General features: G+C 38.7%; 1 protein-coding gene across 6 annotated transcripts in view; it reads left to right on the top strand.

Annotated features, from left to right (window-relative positions):
* CADM1 (cell adhesion molecule 1) overlaps positions 1 to 16,507 on the top strand; it is a 334,723-nt gene that overhangs the window by 135,763 nt on the left and 182,453 nt on the right. The window lies entirely within an intron of this gene.

The following is a 16,507-nucleotide window of genomic DNA, read 5'->3' as shown; positions in this document are numbered from 1 at the left end:
GTGAGGCTTGCTTTTTAAAAAACATGCAGTCTGACAATCTCTGCCTTTTAATTAGGGGTATTTAGACCATTTACTTTTAATGTGACTATTAACATAGGTTAATTCATCTTGCTGGTTTTTTTTTATTTGTCACATCTGTATTTTCTTCTCCTTTTCTTCCTTTTTGGCCTTCTTTTGTGTTAAGTGAGTACTTTTCATGATGCCAATTTATCTCCTTTGTTGGCTTATTAGCTGTAATTGCTTTTAAAAACATTTGTGGTTGTTTTAGGGTTTATAGTATATATCTTTAACTTGTTAAAGTCTATCTGCAAGTGATATAATACCACTTCACGTGTAGTATAACAACCTTAAATCCTATACTTGTAATTTTCTTTCCCAGCTTATGTGCTACTTTTGTCATACATTTTACTTTTACATATACTATAAACTTCACATTATTATTACAACAGCACATTATTATTATTTTTGTTTAAACAGTCTATTAATTGGCTTTAAAAATAAATAACTAAAGATATCTTTTAAATACTAATAGAACATTCTTATACATTTATCCATGTAGTTATTATTTTTGGTATACTTTATTTCCTCTTTGTATAGAAATATTATACTCATATTTCCACCTGATATCATCTTCCTTTTGCCTTATCAAGTTTCCTTAACATTTCTTGTAATGCGGATCTATTGATGATTAATTCTTTCAACTTTTGTATAACTTAAAAAGCCTTTTATTGTTTTTAGAAGAGAATGTCACTGGATATTTAATTCTAGGTTGACAGATTTTTTTTCTTTAAATGCTTTAAAGATGTTGTTCTACTCTATTTTTGATTGCATAATCCTAATGATAAATTTGATGTTATCTTTATCTTCCTTTTTATATAAATAGCATGTCACTTTCTTTGGCTCCTATTAAGGTTTTCTTTTTATCACTGGTTTTGAGCAATTTTGTAGTGACACGATCGGGTGTAATTTTCATGTTTCTGTGCTTGAAGTTCATTGAACTTCTTACATCTGTGGTTGTCCCACAGCTTAATGATTATTTTTGTTTTGTTTTATTTTGTTTTGATATCTTTTTAAAATTTTGTCTCGGTGTTTCATTTTGGGCAGTTTTTACTGTTATATCTTCAAAACTAATTTTTTTTTCTTCTGAAATGTCTAATTAGCTGTTAATTCCAGTGTATTTTTCATTTCATGTGTTGAAATGCCTATCTCTGGAAGTTCTATTTGAGATTTTATTTTATTTATTTATTTTGGCTGTGCTACGCAGCTTGTGGGATCTTAGTTCCCTGACCAGGGATTGAACCTGGGCCTTGGCATTGGAAGTGTGGAGTCCTAGTTACTGGACTGCCAGGGAATTCCCTATTTGAGCTTTAAAAAAAAAATCTTCTATGTCTCTATTTTAAACACACCCAGTGCAGTTATATTAAGTCTTTTAATGTCTTTGCCTGCTACTACTATCATTTGTGTCAGTCTGGGTCAGTTTTGATTGATTGATTGATTTTTCTTCTCAATATGGGTCTTATTTTCCTGCTTCTTTGCATGCCTGCTACTCTTTGATTAAATGCTAGACATTGTGATTTTTCTTGTTTGGTGCTGGATATTTTTGTGTGTACTCTTGAGTTTTGTTTTGGTATGCAGTTAGTTATGTTACTTGGAAATAGTTTGATCCTTTTGGTTCTGCCTTTAAGATTTGTTTGGTGGAACTGGAACCGTGTTTAGTCTAGGACCAATTATTCCCACTACTGAGGCAATACCTTTCTAAGTACTCTATATAGCCTGGGAACTATGAGGTTTTTCTTCTGTCCAGTGGGAACAGGCACTATTCCCAGCCTGATGTGTGTTGCTTACCATTTTCTCTAACATTTCAGATAGTTTTTTCCCCAACGCAGGTAGTTCATCACACTCAAGCCCTGATGAGTGCTCTGCTGAGTACTTGAGAGGGAACCTCTACAGATCTCTGGGGTTCTATGTCTGTGTGGCTTCTCCTCAGTACTTGGTCCTGCACACTCTAGCTGCCTTGGTCTCTCTGGGCTTCATTCACCTCAGTTCCCCCTCCCTAGGCTGCATCCTGGAAAGTAAGATTGAGCCAGTAGTAAGGCTCACCTCATTTGTTTCCTGTCTCTCAGGAACCACTGTCCTTTGTTGTCTCATGTCCAATGTCTTGAAAAACATTTTTTTTTAACTTATTTTGTTGTTGTTGTTTCAGATGAGAGGGTAAATCTGGTTCCTGTGACTCCATATTGGCAGAAAGCAGAAGTCTTCATTAGTTTTAAATATAGGTTAAATAGCCAGTAATTAATGCTGACTTCTTTAATAGCTGTGTTGTGGTGGTGTTAGGTATTCACTGTGGACACTCCTGACTCTTCCTTCAGATGTGGGGATATAGGGATCAGGGAGACCAACTTTAAATCCAAGTTGAGGGTGCAGCTGCGTTAGTCCCCTTGGGCTGCTGAAACAAAATACCATAGGCTGGGTGGCTTTAACAACAGGAATTTATTTCTCACAGTTCTGGAGTCTGAGAAGTCCAAGAGCAAGGTGCCAGCAAGGTAGATTTCACTCTGAGACCTTTTCTCTTGGCTGCCTGGTGGGAACAGGCACTATTCCCAGCTTGGTGTGTGTTGCTCAGCATTACCTCTAACATTTCAGGTAGTTTTTTCCCCAGCCCCAGGTGGTTCATCACACTCATGCCCTGATTAGTGCTGTGTGCCATCTTGCTGTGTGCTCACATGACCTCTTTGTGCACAGAGAGGAAAAGCAAGCTTATAAAGGCACAAATTCCATCATGAGAGCCCCAACCTATGACCCCATCTAACCCTAGTTACCTCCCACAGGTCTCATTTCTAAATATCATCATATGGGGGGGGGGTTTAGGGCTTCAACATATGAATTTTATGAGGATACATTCTGTTCACAACAGCAACCATAAGTGTAATGTTCTGTGACCTGAATCTTTCTCTATATAACTCGCACAGATTATCATTAAGGCCCCCTGAACCATACATCTGCTCTGATCTCTCTCTTACTGCTCTAGCACGCTCTGTGGCAAAATAAGGAACACTTACCCATCAATAGAGTAGAGCCTTACCTGTACTTTTCTGGCAAGAGAATCTTTGTTCCCATAATTCTTTTTGAAGTGCCAAGAACTTATTCAGTTCCAGTGGATTAAAGAGAGCAAAATTATCTGCTTGAATCAGGAGCAACTTATAGGAAGAGATCAGGGCTATGAAGCCTGTTGGGAGATCTGCATTTATAAGAAGGTGGCTTCAGCAAGGATAAGTCATATCTTAACATCTTAGTCTTAAATGACAGATTTGTTGCAAAGAAAATGGAAGTGGACGGAATCAATGCTGTGTCTTTTTTCCTGTGGCAGCATTTCAGAATAATGTATTGTAGCTCGATTTTTGCTTGTGCTACTCCCTTCAGTTAATATTAGAATCAGAAGCCTGATCAGACACAGTGCTGTTTATTTATTTTTTCCTCTAATCAATGCTTATGGACAGGTAAAATCTGTAAGGATATTAATAAAATCAAAAATCTTCTGTGAGTGAGATGGTTGAATTTTATTTCAGTTGTTAATGTTGTGTGAATACAAATATACTTCTTTTGTTACAGAGATTTTGGGATGCCAGTATGCCCTTAGATTTGTTCGGAATTTTATGTGGCATCAGAATTTTGTATTTTAATTTACCGTATAGCTTGTTAGCTGTCTTTCTTCCGCAAGTCTGAGAGAGAATTTTCTTCCCAGTTTTAACAAATAATTGAAAAATAAAATGGTGACTACGTTTTGTTAATTAATGCATCTTCTGCCAGGCTTCTTGTAGCAAATGGGATTATAAAATCTTACATGTCCAGTTTATATTTCTTCCTGTGAATGAATGATTAAGCATTCCCATAGAATCTTAGACAGTTTAAAAATAAAATAATTGCCTCTCTAATGTTTTGTAGGTTTGCCCAAGGGTTGCAAAGAAGGTGCCATAGGAAATATTAAGTTTGGATTGTGGGATTTGTCTTTCTTTCCGTGGCTGCTTTGCAGTGAGACTGGGTTGTTCTGCTCCTTTCGGGGATTCCATGATGCCCTTATTAAGGAAAAGAGGCCTTTCTTCTTAGGATTCATCTAGCAAATTATTATTACTTACATAAAAATGCAAAACAAAACAAAACAAAAAACAATGTTCCGCTGACTCTGCTGAACCCTGGGAAGCGTGGAGCTGTTAGAAGGACTGACACATCCCTTCCCCTCTAGAGCTGCACTTTCAGACGGGATAGCCAGTAGCTCACTGTGGCTATTTAAATTTAAAACTAAAGTTCATTTCCTCAGTCGCATTAGCCACGTGACAAGTGCTCACTAGCCACATGTGGTTATTGGCTGCCACGTTGGACAGTACAGATAAGAACATTTCCATCACTGCAGAAAGTTCTCTTGGACAGCACTGTACAAGAGGTTATTGTACAAATTCGTTTACCCCCAAATGTGGTTGTCCTAGTGCTCTTTGCAGTCTTAGAATCACAGTAACCAGGGAAACAAAACACAAACAAAAACATGCTGCAAGAAAAATTCCTGTTGGCTATTGATGTGTTCTTGTCACTATGTCTGCCCCTAATATTAGGATTTTTCCCCAAAAATATTATTCCCCAAGAGAAGTCATTATATATATTCAAGTTTATTAAAAGGCTCTCCTATTATAGATCAATGTCCCAATTACTTTGGACATCAAAATGGCTTTCATGAATGCTTGCTGAAGATGCAGAGTCAGATTAAAAAAAGAGAGATAGAAATTTGACACAAATTTAATAATTTAGGTATGACCTCTCGGTTACAAGTGGTGGATATTATTGTAAACAAGGTTTTTTTTATCCCTTTTAAAAAATTACTTTTTTAAAGTATAGTTGATTTACAATGTTGCGTTAATTTCTGCTGTACAGCGAAGTGATTCAGGTATACACATATATACTTTTTTTTTCATGTTCTTTTACGTTATGGTTTATCACAGGACATTAAATATAGTTCCCTGTACTACACAGTAGGACCTTGTTGTTTATCCATTTTATATATAATAGTTTGCATCTGCTAATCCCGAGCTCCCAATCCATCCTTCCCCACTGCCTGCCTTGGCAACCACAAGTCTGTTCTCTATGTCTGTGAGTCTGTCTCTGTTTCATAGATAAGTTCATATGTGTTACATTTTAGATTCCACATGTAAGTGATATCATATGGTATTTGTCTTTCTCTTTCTGACTTACTTCACTTAGTATGATCATCTAAGTCCATCCATGTTGCTGCAAATGGCATTATTTCATTCTTTTTTTATGTCTGAGTAGTATTCCCTTGTACATATATATATATTTGGAAGAAATGCATGTTCTAAGAAATGTGAACACAAATCTCTTCTTGGTATGAGATTTCTCTTCTTTTCTACTCCAGTGCCCCTTGTTACATTACACAGACTCAGTAACCAAAAGACTTATTTCTTTACATGTTGTTGTAAGGAGCGGAAGAAAGAAAAAGTCTAGAAACTTGCTGCATTTCGAAAGGGACTTTTTCCAAGGTATCCCAGGGGATGTGGACTCTAGGTTCTAGAAGACTAACCCTCTTTACTGCCTTACAGATGACCTGCATGTAAAACATGCTGCCTGTTGCTTTGGACATCACTTGACACAAAAAGCTATGCAGTTTGGATTTTTGCATGTCAGAATCTTAGCCAGAGGAATTAAAAATAAATATTTAAGTAGGTTCCTGACTTTTCCTATCAAGGAGGCACGGAGACAGGCAATTTGCTTATCAAGTCTTTTTGTTCGCCTGTTTTTGTGCTGTAGAGAAATGTGATGTTTGCTTCTGATGATTCCAAATGCACATGCATTATATGATCAGAGCGGAGTCCAGAGTATGCCAGCGCTATCTGTGGAGGGCTGTATGATAACATGTGACCCTAGTGACAGGAATCACTGGGCCCTGGCACAAAAAGGAGCCATATATCTAGATGAAAATGTTACCACACAGTGTGTAGATTAATCCTGGCCCTTTCATGGCAGCAGCCCACATGTAGAAAACCTACTCTGTGCTCTCACAAGTGGGTGAAATCCTCCCATATTATCAAGACTGAATTTCTAAATGCTCTGGTCCTGAAAATTGATTCTTGGTTTAAGCAAGATTAGCAATGTGAGCATTTTGGATTTGATATTTTGAAAATATTCAAAATTTGGGTCCCCCCCCATTTCTTTTTTGCTGCATTTAGGACACCCAAGCTATTACATGAGGTGATTAAAAAGTTATAGTAGGTCTTCTTGTCCAGTTTGGTTGATTCTAGTAGTTGGCTAATCAAAAAAGTTTTAACAAATTATAAATACATACTTTCAGCTTTTTAACATTTATAGCTATTTTTATCATATACATATATATTTTCTTTTTTTATTCGCCAATCTTTTTTTTTTTTTTTTTTTTTGCGGTACGCGGGCCTCTCACTGTTGTGGCCTCTCCCGTTGCGGAACACAGGCTCTGGATGCGCAGGCTCAGCGGCCATGGCTCACGGGCCCAGCCGCTCCGCGGCATGTGGGATCTTCCCGGACCGGGGCACGAACCCGTGTCCCCTGCATCGGCAGGTGGACTCTGAACCACTGCGCCACCAGGGAAGCCCTTATCTGTCAGTCTTTGATGTTAGTTCAAAACATTTTCTTTTCTAGTTGGACTTCGCTGTCATCCTTCTTGCATAAACCCACAACCACAGTGAAATTCCTCTGATTTCCAATCCATGTCTGTCTAAATTGGAGTAGTTATTTAAAGACATTGTGTAACAATCTCTGCTCAGAATCCTGCTAGACTTTTACTAAATTTCCCCAAAAACTGTTCAATTATTTAACCTACATGTATTCAGTGATTATTGTTATATGACTTATCTTTATGAAGTTCTTTCAAACATTCTGCTTAAGTTTGATAGAAACAACAAATCACTTTCTTTTCCACTTAGATTTCATTGATTTACATTGTATCGTCTGTTCACATACTATTTAGTTACATTAGCAAATAGAACTGGAATAAACAGGTTTGGGAACAAACCCAGTGAACTGATGGTAAAGTGCAACTCACCTGGTGGGACTAGTCATGCATGGGCATAGTAGAGAATCCCACATGTATGACTCTTCAGAATACCCTGAGCATCAGTTAGCATGTTTTACAGGGGAATGGAGAGCATTGTTTAATCAAGCCTATCAAGTTTTTCTGTAAACATCTACAAAGAGCTACAGCTGAAAAAGCAATGAAGAATTTAATTTTCACCATTGTTTCTCTTCTCCAAATTAAAATATTAAGTAAATATTAATGGAACTGTTAAGTGAGGTACATGTCAACGTTGATATTATAAGTATATAAGTTCTGAATTGGCTATTTTACTACTTTGAGCATTTATTATGTATGTAGCATATTAATTGATTGGTTTGTGATGCTCTTTAAGATTTTCAAGAGTACAGAGTGATAACGTGCCAAACGTGTAATAGTAACTGTGACAGGATTCTAGAAGTGTCACAGATATGTATATACTGTGTCAGAAATACAGCGTTGCCAGAGTGGATCTGGTCCCTACCAAACAAGTTAAATAAAAGGCTTCTCCTCCCCCTCCCCTCCCCCTCCTCCCCTCCCCCTCCTCCTACCCCCTCCTCCTACCCCCTCCTCCTCCCCCCTTCTCCTCCTCCCCCTCCCCCTCCTCACTTTATAATTTACTCCAGTATAGAAAATGCATGGGGGACTTTGTAAATGGTGACATTTCTGGCCGTGATAGATGTGTGCTTCTACCAGACCAAGTCCAGGTGTTTCTGTTAGGAATCCAAGGAAGAGGTTGATTTAAAAAGGAGTTTACTTAAAAAGGAAAAGAAGGAGTGAAAGAAAGTTATAAGAGAATGTTAATTGGAAGGGTTTCATGTATAAAAGAGACTTAATGATTGGTGTAAATGTAAATGTTAGGAACGCTTTTGAAAGGAAAACCTGACCTTAGAAAAGAGTTTATAGAAGCAAACATTTCAGGAACTGTAGGTTTGAAAATGAGACACACTCCATGCTAGAATAAGAATGAACATATCTTAGATTTCACTGAGAGGGATCACACATGTATTCTAAATTACCAGAAGAAGCAGTCCCAAGATCATTTGATTCAGGCCCCAGTGAAAGCAGTAGAATAGTCCAAGAAACTTAGCCTTTCCTATTAGAGAACGAAGTACATTCTTCAGCCTTTCCTAGCTGAACTGATGAACTGATCAGTAGACCTTGAATCTAAGGAAACAAATTTCTGTTTATCTTAAACCTCCTCTATTGTGTTTTTGCATGCATTCATCTTATTCTTTCCATTATTCTTAACTTAGTCATCCAGATTGCTGCTTAAAAAGGAAAATTACCCTAAAACGGACTTGGCAAATAAACAAATCTATCACTGTCTGGGGTTTTTGAATCCTTCTTAACACATTTCTTATAAGAAGAGAAGGAACTGTTTTCTTTAATATTGAAAAGCCATTACCTGGAACACCCCTCATCAACCTTGGTCCAAATGTTCAGTGATTCAGTAGAATTTAGAGGGTTCTGACATTCAGAGAACAGCGGCCAACTGTCATAAAACAGTAGGAGGTGGTAATAGTGACCTCCATTTAAGGTCACTGGTGCTTGAATGCATGTGGTACTTTGGCACTGGTTATGCCATGTCCTGCTGATTGTGCAAGTGGTGCCAGGTTTAATCTGTGGCGTCAAAGGAACTTTGTAGTGACAAGAGGCCAAAGAGCCTGAGCTCTCGGCTTGCACCATTGATCCTTAAGGGAAGATTTATCTGGACTGGGCATGTCTGTCTGATTTTCCTGTTGGTAGAGACTTGAAGAAATCAGTGAATGAGATAAAAATTAAGTTCAGATCCTTTAACAGATAATGGCAGCTTTCCTCTGTGTTCCTGTCCCCTAGCACCTAGTAGGTGCTTGATTATTGAATGAAAGATCAGCTGCACTACATTTTCTGGGTAAGAAACATTGTGTAGACGTCTAATAAATTGAATTCCTGCATTGGATTTGTAAAAGTGATGATGTTACTGGTACACAAATAAACAATGAGAGGAGTGCTTCTTTGGGGTTATATAAGCATAAAAATACTCAACGACCTCATAGCTTTATTGACGTTTATTTGTGAGAAGGATTAAATAGTATCTTGCGTCTTGTACTCTGCTTTTCATCATTCATTGTTAAATACAGGCTTAGGCCCTCTGTCTCTGCCCAGATCTGCCTAGATATGGAAGACTGTATTATAGAGATACTAAAAAAAAAACAACAACGCTCTAATAATCTGTTTATACTATTATCCTCCAGGCATTTTCCTAAAACAGTTTTAAGTAAATTTCCTACCAACTAAACCACACATTTATCTGTTAATTAAAACTATTTTTGTTGACTAGATCTCAGTGCTCTTGAGGCCTGTGGGGATTGTACTTCCTCCTTTGTCTCTTGAAGGTAAAGATAGAAAACAAAACCTTGTCAGGTTTAAAAGGTAAAATACAAAACTGCAGTTTTCTGATATCAAGGTACATTCTTTTGAGAATCAACATTCCAAATGGCTAATTTAGTTAATTTTCAGTGGTACAAGATAGGGCAGAGGGGATTGACCGTGTTTTGGCACTTGATTTCATTTTATCTTATACCAAGTGCTTCTTAGGCAAATTCTGCTACATTAATATTCCATAGGTGTAGGCATTGTTAACCTCAGTGAAGAGTTTATTACAAGCCATTGTTAGACCTTGTTTTTGAATAATATTACTCCATTATTTAAATGAGACAAACTACCTATACTCAAGTGGAATCGACAGAGTTTAAAATGGACGCAGCAGGTTTGGGTGTGTGATTTGGGGCACGGCTGCTTGCTTGTGTGTGTGTGCAGGCACGTGTGGGGATGGGTGCACATGTGCCCCCAGACATGCACAATCTGAAGATACAATATGAATTTTCTGTGGTATAAACTTGGTTCTTAGAATTACTTCCCTCTCAATCAGATGCAAAATATGGTGGAGAACAATAAGCAATCATAAATAATGGCTCTATACACCATTCAGGGTCAACTTCAACAAGACACAGGTCACTCAATATATTCAGAGGCTACAGTGCTGAATCTACTCTGGGACTCTTAAAATGTTTCCAGTGAGTCCTGGGTAGTCATAGGCAGAATCTGAGTTATCCAATCTGATTTCCTTTATGAGCTGTAGATTAACTACAGCACTGACAACTACTTCATTATAATCCTCCTGGCTTCTCTCTGGTAAGAGAATTTCCAGCATACCCAGCTTTGAGAGTCTGGAAAACTGTCAGTAACACCAGTTTAAAAAGGATTATTTGTTAGTGATATTGCAGAGACAAACACTAGGTATTGATGGCGGTTCAGTGTTTTTATGCTCTATGAATGGTGTTTTACTTGCTTTGATGCTTTTTCGTTTTCCGTTTTTGTAATATAGTTCCCGTCCCCCCACCCCCTTTTCTCTTTTTAGCGGAATTTGAGATCCAAGCAGTAGGGCATTCTCAGTTACATCTAGACATAGAGTCTTTTAGGGATTCTTAGTCAAAATGTAAATTATAGGTTAAAACATAGCTTGAGTATACTTTGAAGCCCAAGTACATTTGTACCTGGTAAATATTAGTGATCGCCAGGAGGACCACAGATGTATCCAGGCAGCTTCATCTTACTGTCAAATTAAAATCTCAAAAAAAATAAATTCTTGTTGGATCTTGTGAGTAGGCTACAGGGGCCCAGTAAGACTTTAAAGAAAGCACACCTTTTAGAAGGGGCTCAAGGTCACAGTCATCAGTCTTTCTTTGAAGTGCCTCCCAGACACTTTTATTTCTCCTTCAGACTGCAACAGTGTTCCGTCTAGGGGCCCTGCTGACAGCGCGACCACACAAGTACAGTCCCCTTTCTGTGCATCAGCACAATCGGAGATTGCAAGGCTGCCCGTGGCCATTAGGATTTAGTCATGGAATGTAAGGAATTTGCAACAGGAAATATATCTGGCTTTGAAATATTTTCATCTGCTGCAGTCGCTGAACCTACATGCCTTTTGGGTGTCAGCATTTCATTCTAGGATTTCATCTGGAATGTGTGCGTGTATGGTTTTCTCTCTTAAGTTATTCATTGGATGCTGTTCATGTACGGTCCCGGTTACCATTCATAATCACGTAAGCAGTGTTAGCAGGTTTTGGCAAATGCTCCATTTCGTCTATGCCTAAGAACGGAAAACTTTGATCAGCAAGATAAATTAATTTCACCGTCTATTTTTGGTTAGGATGCGGCCACAAAGTCAGCAAAACGTTCACGTTGTCTTCAGGAGGCTCATTTGTATTGTAGCTGTACTTCGATGATATGGCGGCTTTTTGAGTTTTCAGTAACAAGTACAATATCAATGTCAGCTTTTCTATGGAACGTAAGCAAAAGTCACAATAACAGGTGTATTATTTTGTTGCCAAAGAAAGGCTTACGTATGCCCTCTTCTATGTGATTAACCTTCTTACCCACTTGCCTGCAGAATTTGGCATGGCAGTGCCCGCAGGTAGTAGGTGCACAATAAACAGATGCAGCCATTAGTGTGGTTGTTATTCAAGGCTCTCAAAATAAGTTTGAGTGACGGAGACCCAGAAATTGAAATATGCTGGTTCACATTTTAGTGTAGCCCTTCTTATTTTCAAGGGTCTCAAACTTAACCCTACTAGAAGAATTGTATTTGGAACAGTACAAAGCCAGTGTGTGTGTGTATGTTTGCACGTGCCATTCTCTTACACTTAAACTAAAGAAATCTGGAACATTCAACAGAGATTGAGTTGGGAACATTTTATCTTAGTCATACTTAAAAAAGACTTGTTCAGGGCTTCCCTGGTGGCGCAGTGGTTGAGAGTCCGCCTGCCGATGCAGGGAACACGGGTTCGTGCTCCGGTCCGGCAAGATCCCACATGCCGCGGAGCGGCTGGGCCCGTGAGCCATGGCCGCTGAGTCTGCGCGTCCGGAGCCTGTGCTCCGCAACGGGAGAGGCCACAACAGTGAGAGGCCCGTGTACCGCAGAAGAAAAAATAAAAAGCCTTGTTCAGTGCTAGGCGCAGGAGACACTTGGTAAATATTTATTGGCCAACTAGCCCGGGGCTGAGTACATAGGAGATGTGCAATTTTGTGGAATGACTGATTGAAAAGATAGGAGTCACTGTAATCAAGGAAGGGACCCATTTCTCTAAGGAGGTTTGTAGTATGACTATGTCTTATCTTTACCTTGGGCTGGTTTTCTACCAAGGATGTTACTCTAATGGCTGTGCTATATTGAGGTACCTACTATGTACCAGCCATTGTACTTGGTACTTGGTATCATCTCATCTTGATGTATGACACTAGTTAGAAATATAAGAAATTTCATATCGAAATGAAAGAGAATTTTTAGTGCAGTTTTTATATCCTAATGTTACCTAATAATCTGGTAAAGGGAATCACTTGCCTTACCTTCTGCACTGGTTCTTGACTAGAAGCCCATGCCTTCGAGCAGTGTACTTGACCGCTCAGCTAGAAAATAGTCAGTCTTTATAGGAACAATATTTTAGATCCTAGAACATCTGTAGAACAGTTTCTCAAAAATCCCCACCATCTTATGACAAGCCACACAGATGTGCCTCTCATTTTGTAGTGTTTTTTTTAAAATGGTAATGCATGTATGTATACAAAGCTATACTGAGAGTCCGCTTTGATGATTGTTTCAAGATTACTCATCTTGGTTTTGCCTGCTTGATGTGAGAGGTACAAAACATTTCTCTTTCTGTTCTGACAATAAAAATAGTGGTTAGTATGAAATACTCAGTGGGCATGTGAAACACTGAATAATGGGGGTAAAGTATTCAACACGTCGCAGTTGGGAGGCAAACCATTAGAAAAGCAGTTAATTCTAGATTGATTTGTACTCCTCAGGCTTTAAAGGGGTGAGTTTAGTGGGAGAGGTGGTATTTGAATCAAAAGGTAGAGGTTTATGTGTGGCGGAGTAGATGAGATGGTCCTGTTTTCCAGTGTGTTTTAAAATTACTGACGTAACATGAACGAATCTCAAAATAATTGCTCTGAGTGAAATGAGCCAGGTCCAAATACATACTGTATGATTCCTTTTATATAGAATTCTAGAAAAATGCAAGAAACTGCAGTGAGACAAAAAAGGATTCATGACTGCTTGAGAGGTAGTGGGAGGTGGTGGTACCTGAAGGAGGGATTCCAGGTGTGTACAAGGACATTTGGGGGGTGGTACAGATGTTCATTATCTTGATTGTGGTGATGGTTTTGCAGCTGTGTACATATGTCGGCTCTATATACGTTACACATGTGGAGTTTACTGTGTCAATTATACCTCAATAAAGCTGTTTGGAAAAACACTTACCACATTATAATCAACTAATTGTTTAGTATCTGTCTCTTATACTAGACTGTAAGCTCCAGGAAGACAGGCTTTTTCTGTTTTGTTTCTGTCTGTGTCCTCAGTACTTAACATGTGAGTGGTACCTACTAAGTACTCATCCGAGTATGATGAGTGACTAAATAGCCGTGGTACTCATGTTGCGTGACCCACACAGACAGCTCTCATTCACTGAGCACTTGCTATGTGCCAGGTACTGTGCTAAAAATATATTATTTTATTAATCTTCTCAACATATTTTTTGGGAGAGACAATCTCATTATCCCCATTTGACAGAAAAGGAAACAGGACTCAGAACAGTTACATAACATGCTGGAGACTACTGGCTTGGGAGTGGAGGGAAAGTTAAGAGCAGGCTGTCTGAGTTAGTCTGTGATAACCTTTGCCCTTGGGCCCTGTGGCATTTCTTTATGGCTTATGTGGATATTTATGAAGCTGGGACAGGGAGATTTGCAAGAACATAAGACTCAGTTCCTGGCACTTTATCTTCAGCACAATAGGAACTCAGTAAACATTTAAAAATGAATGCGTGAACCCAGTGCTGAAAGGTCTTCTTACAGGAAAATTCTTTTCCTTTTGTTTATTTTCCCAGTATTAATAGAGCAAAGTTGACATATTACATGTGGCTCTGTCTGTACTGCATGAAACCTGAATGTGGTGTGGGGCCAGGCAAGCAGAAGAAAGCCCTCTGGGGCGGGTTTCTGCCCTCACCTCCAGCGGGGGCTCCTGAGCGCTTCCTCTCCATTGTCACGTTGGGAGTTTGTGCCAGGAGGGGAGAAGAGAGCATATTTTAAAATTTCCTTCACAGTTGTATTGTTTGTTAGGTTCTTCTAAAAGCCAGTTGAATTTTGTAAGCTAACATTAGAATTCCAAAAAGGGATTATAAAAATGTTTGCATTGTGCTATTATAACATGGTGGGAATACATTCTTTCCCCTTTTGGTTATAAAAACCATCTTGTTTGAATTGTAGAATACAAAGAATGGATACATTGCTAAAATACATACTTTTTTTTTAAGGTAATTGAGTTTTCTTTTAAAGCCTGTTATAACATCTGTTTATCTACAGTTTGTGTGTGTGTGTCTTTTAATGGTAGTGCATTAAACTTACAAACACTGCCAACATTTTCTGAGTTTAAAGGTAGTAGTTCCCAAACAGTGGTGTTATTTCTCATATACTGCTAGGTAGAAGTCATTTTGGGATTTTATGTGGACTGCTATTTTCCCTGTAAGTGCTACTTAAAAAAAAAAAAAAACTTGAAATGCTTTATAGCTACATTCAAAACAAACAATATACCACCGATTGCATTAGACTCATTCATTGACATTCTCTTATTTGTCCATCTGTTCATTCAGAAACAATTTATCAAAGCCACATTCTGTGCCAGGGTCTGTGTTAAGTGTTGACGATAAATGGAACGTTCATAAACGCCTTCTGTTTTCATGGAGGGAATTTGTCCTTTCTGCCGATAGTTTTTTTGTTTTGTTTTGTTTTTGCGGTACGCGGGCCTCTCACTGCTGTGGCCTCTCCCGTCGCAGAGGACAGGCTCCGGACGCGCAGGCCCAGTGGCCATGGCTCACGGGCCCAGCCGCTCCGCGGCATGTGGGATTCTCCCGGACCGGGGCACGAACCTGCGTCCCCCGCATCAGCAGGTGGACTCCCAACCGCTGCGCCACCAGGGAAGCGCTGCCTATAGTTTTGCTTCTGGAGATACTAGAAGTTTCTGAATTGTAAATCCTTTTATATTGACTTGTCAGCTCTACCAAAATCACAGGTTATTTAGGTCAAGTTCCTTGGCCTTACTGCCCTAGTTTCTTATGTTATAAAATGGGCATAGTAACTGCTTCTCCCATGTGAGTTATGTAACAAATAATGTACTTCAGGAAGAGAGTTATAAAAATGCATAAGGTATAAGAGAATAATTTAGTGATTAACCCACTTTCTGAGTTTGTGCATGTGACTGTGTGTGTGTGTGTGTGTGTGTGTGTTGTGTGTGCACGCATGAAATTTGAAGTTGAACTAAATCTATTTAGTTTTCAATTTCTAGGTAGTTTGCCCATAACTTGATTTCTCTTGAGATGGCCTATGAATTAATTATTTCCTTATCTTTGTGTTCTGGATCAAAAATCCTGAAAATTTGGGGTTTGGAGTTTGATAATTTCAATTAGTGTCATTTCAGCAAATTAAACTTCTGCAAGATGTATAGGAGTGTTTCTGTTCAAGTAGAAGGGAAATTAGCACAGACAGGATTCCTTTTAACTGACATAGGTGGATACATTAGAGATGTTTAGGGAAATCCTCTCTACAGTGTGTTGGTGGTGAATAAAATGAATGCATAATATCTTATAATTAAGTTAATGATCATAATTTGTAGACAGTCCTTCTTTTTAATGATATCGAGGAACACTCTGGAGACTCTGAGGTGGTTATCCTTAATTTCACTGTTATTTGAAAAATTCTAGTTACTGTAGTTCTGTAGTTCCCAGGGAAATTTCTTACGCACCTAGACTTGCTTTTTCTCATGACCTGCCTATTGCTATTTAGGGTTTAATTTATCTTAGTTTGTAATTATCTGGCCACTTGCAAATCCCTTAAAGGCAAAGACTATGTCACATTGAAGTTTGTGTCTCCGGTACTTTGATCAGGGCCTGTTACACCATCAGCTTTAGAAATTGTTGGCTCACTTAACAGAAACGTACATAAGGCTCAGAAACCTCCTAGTATTTCTTGACCCTCCCCCTTGCCCTTCTTCATGCAGTTGATTTCCAAGTCTTGAGAATCAGGGTTGCGTGGGTGGAAAGAGTGCTTGGCACCTGACTGAAGACAGATCTAAGCCTGCGTATCTCCCACCAGCTGTGTGACCTTGGGTAAGTTACACGTTCTCAGTGCCTTCGTTTTTTAATTTGAGAGCATGAATCATGATGCTTACTGTATAGATTTGTGAAGACTAATTAAAATAATGACCAGCATAATGGTTGGCATATGGTGAATCCTCAGTAAGTGATACTTTCCCTTTATCAAACAGTTAAGCCTCTTCAATAATTTAAAAAAATCTTTCTTTGCCCTAGATTATTGTAA

This window comes from Orcinus orca, chromosome 8, assembly GCF_937001465.1.
Source record: "Orcinus orca chromosome 8, mOrcOrc1.1, whole genome shotgun sequence".
Taxonomy (NCBI): domain Eukaryota; kingdom Metazoa; phylum Chordata; class Mammalia; order Artiodactyla; family Delphinidae; genus Orcinus; species Orcinus orca.
The sequence above is the reverse complement of the archived record's forward strand: the minus strand, read 5'-3'. Positions and strand labels throughout refer to the sequence as shown.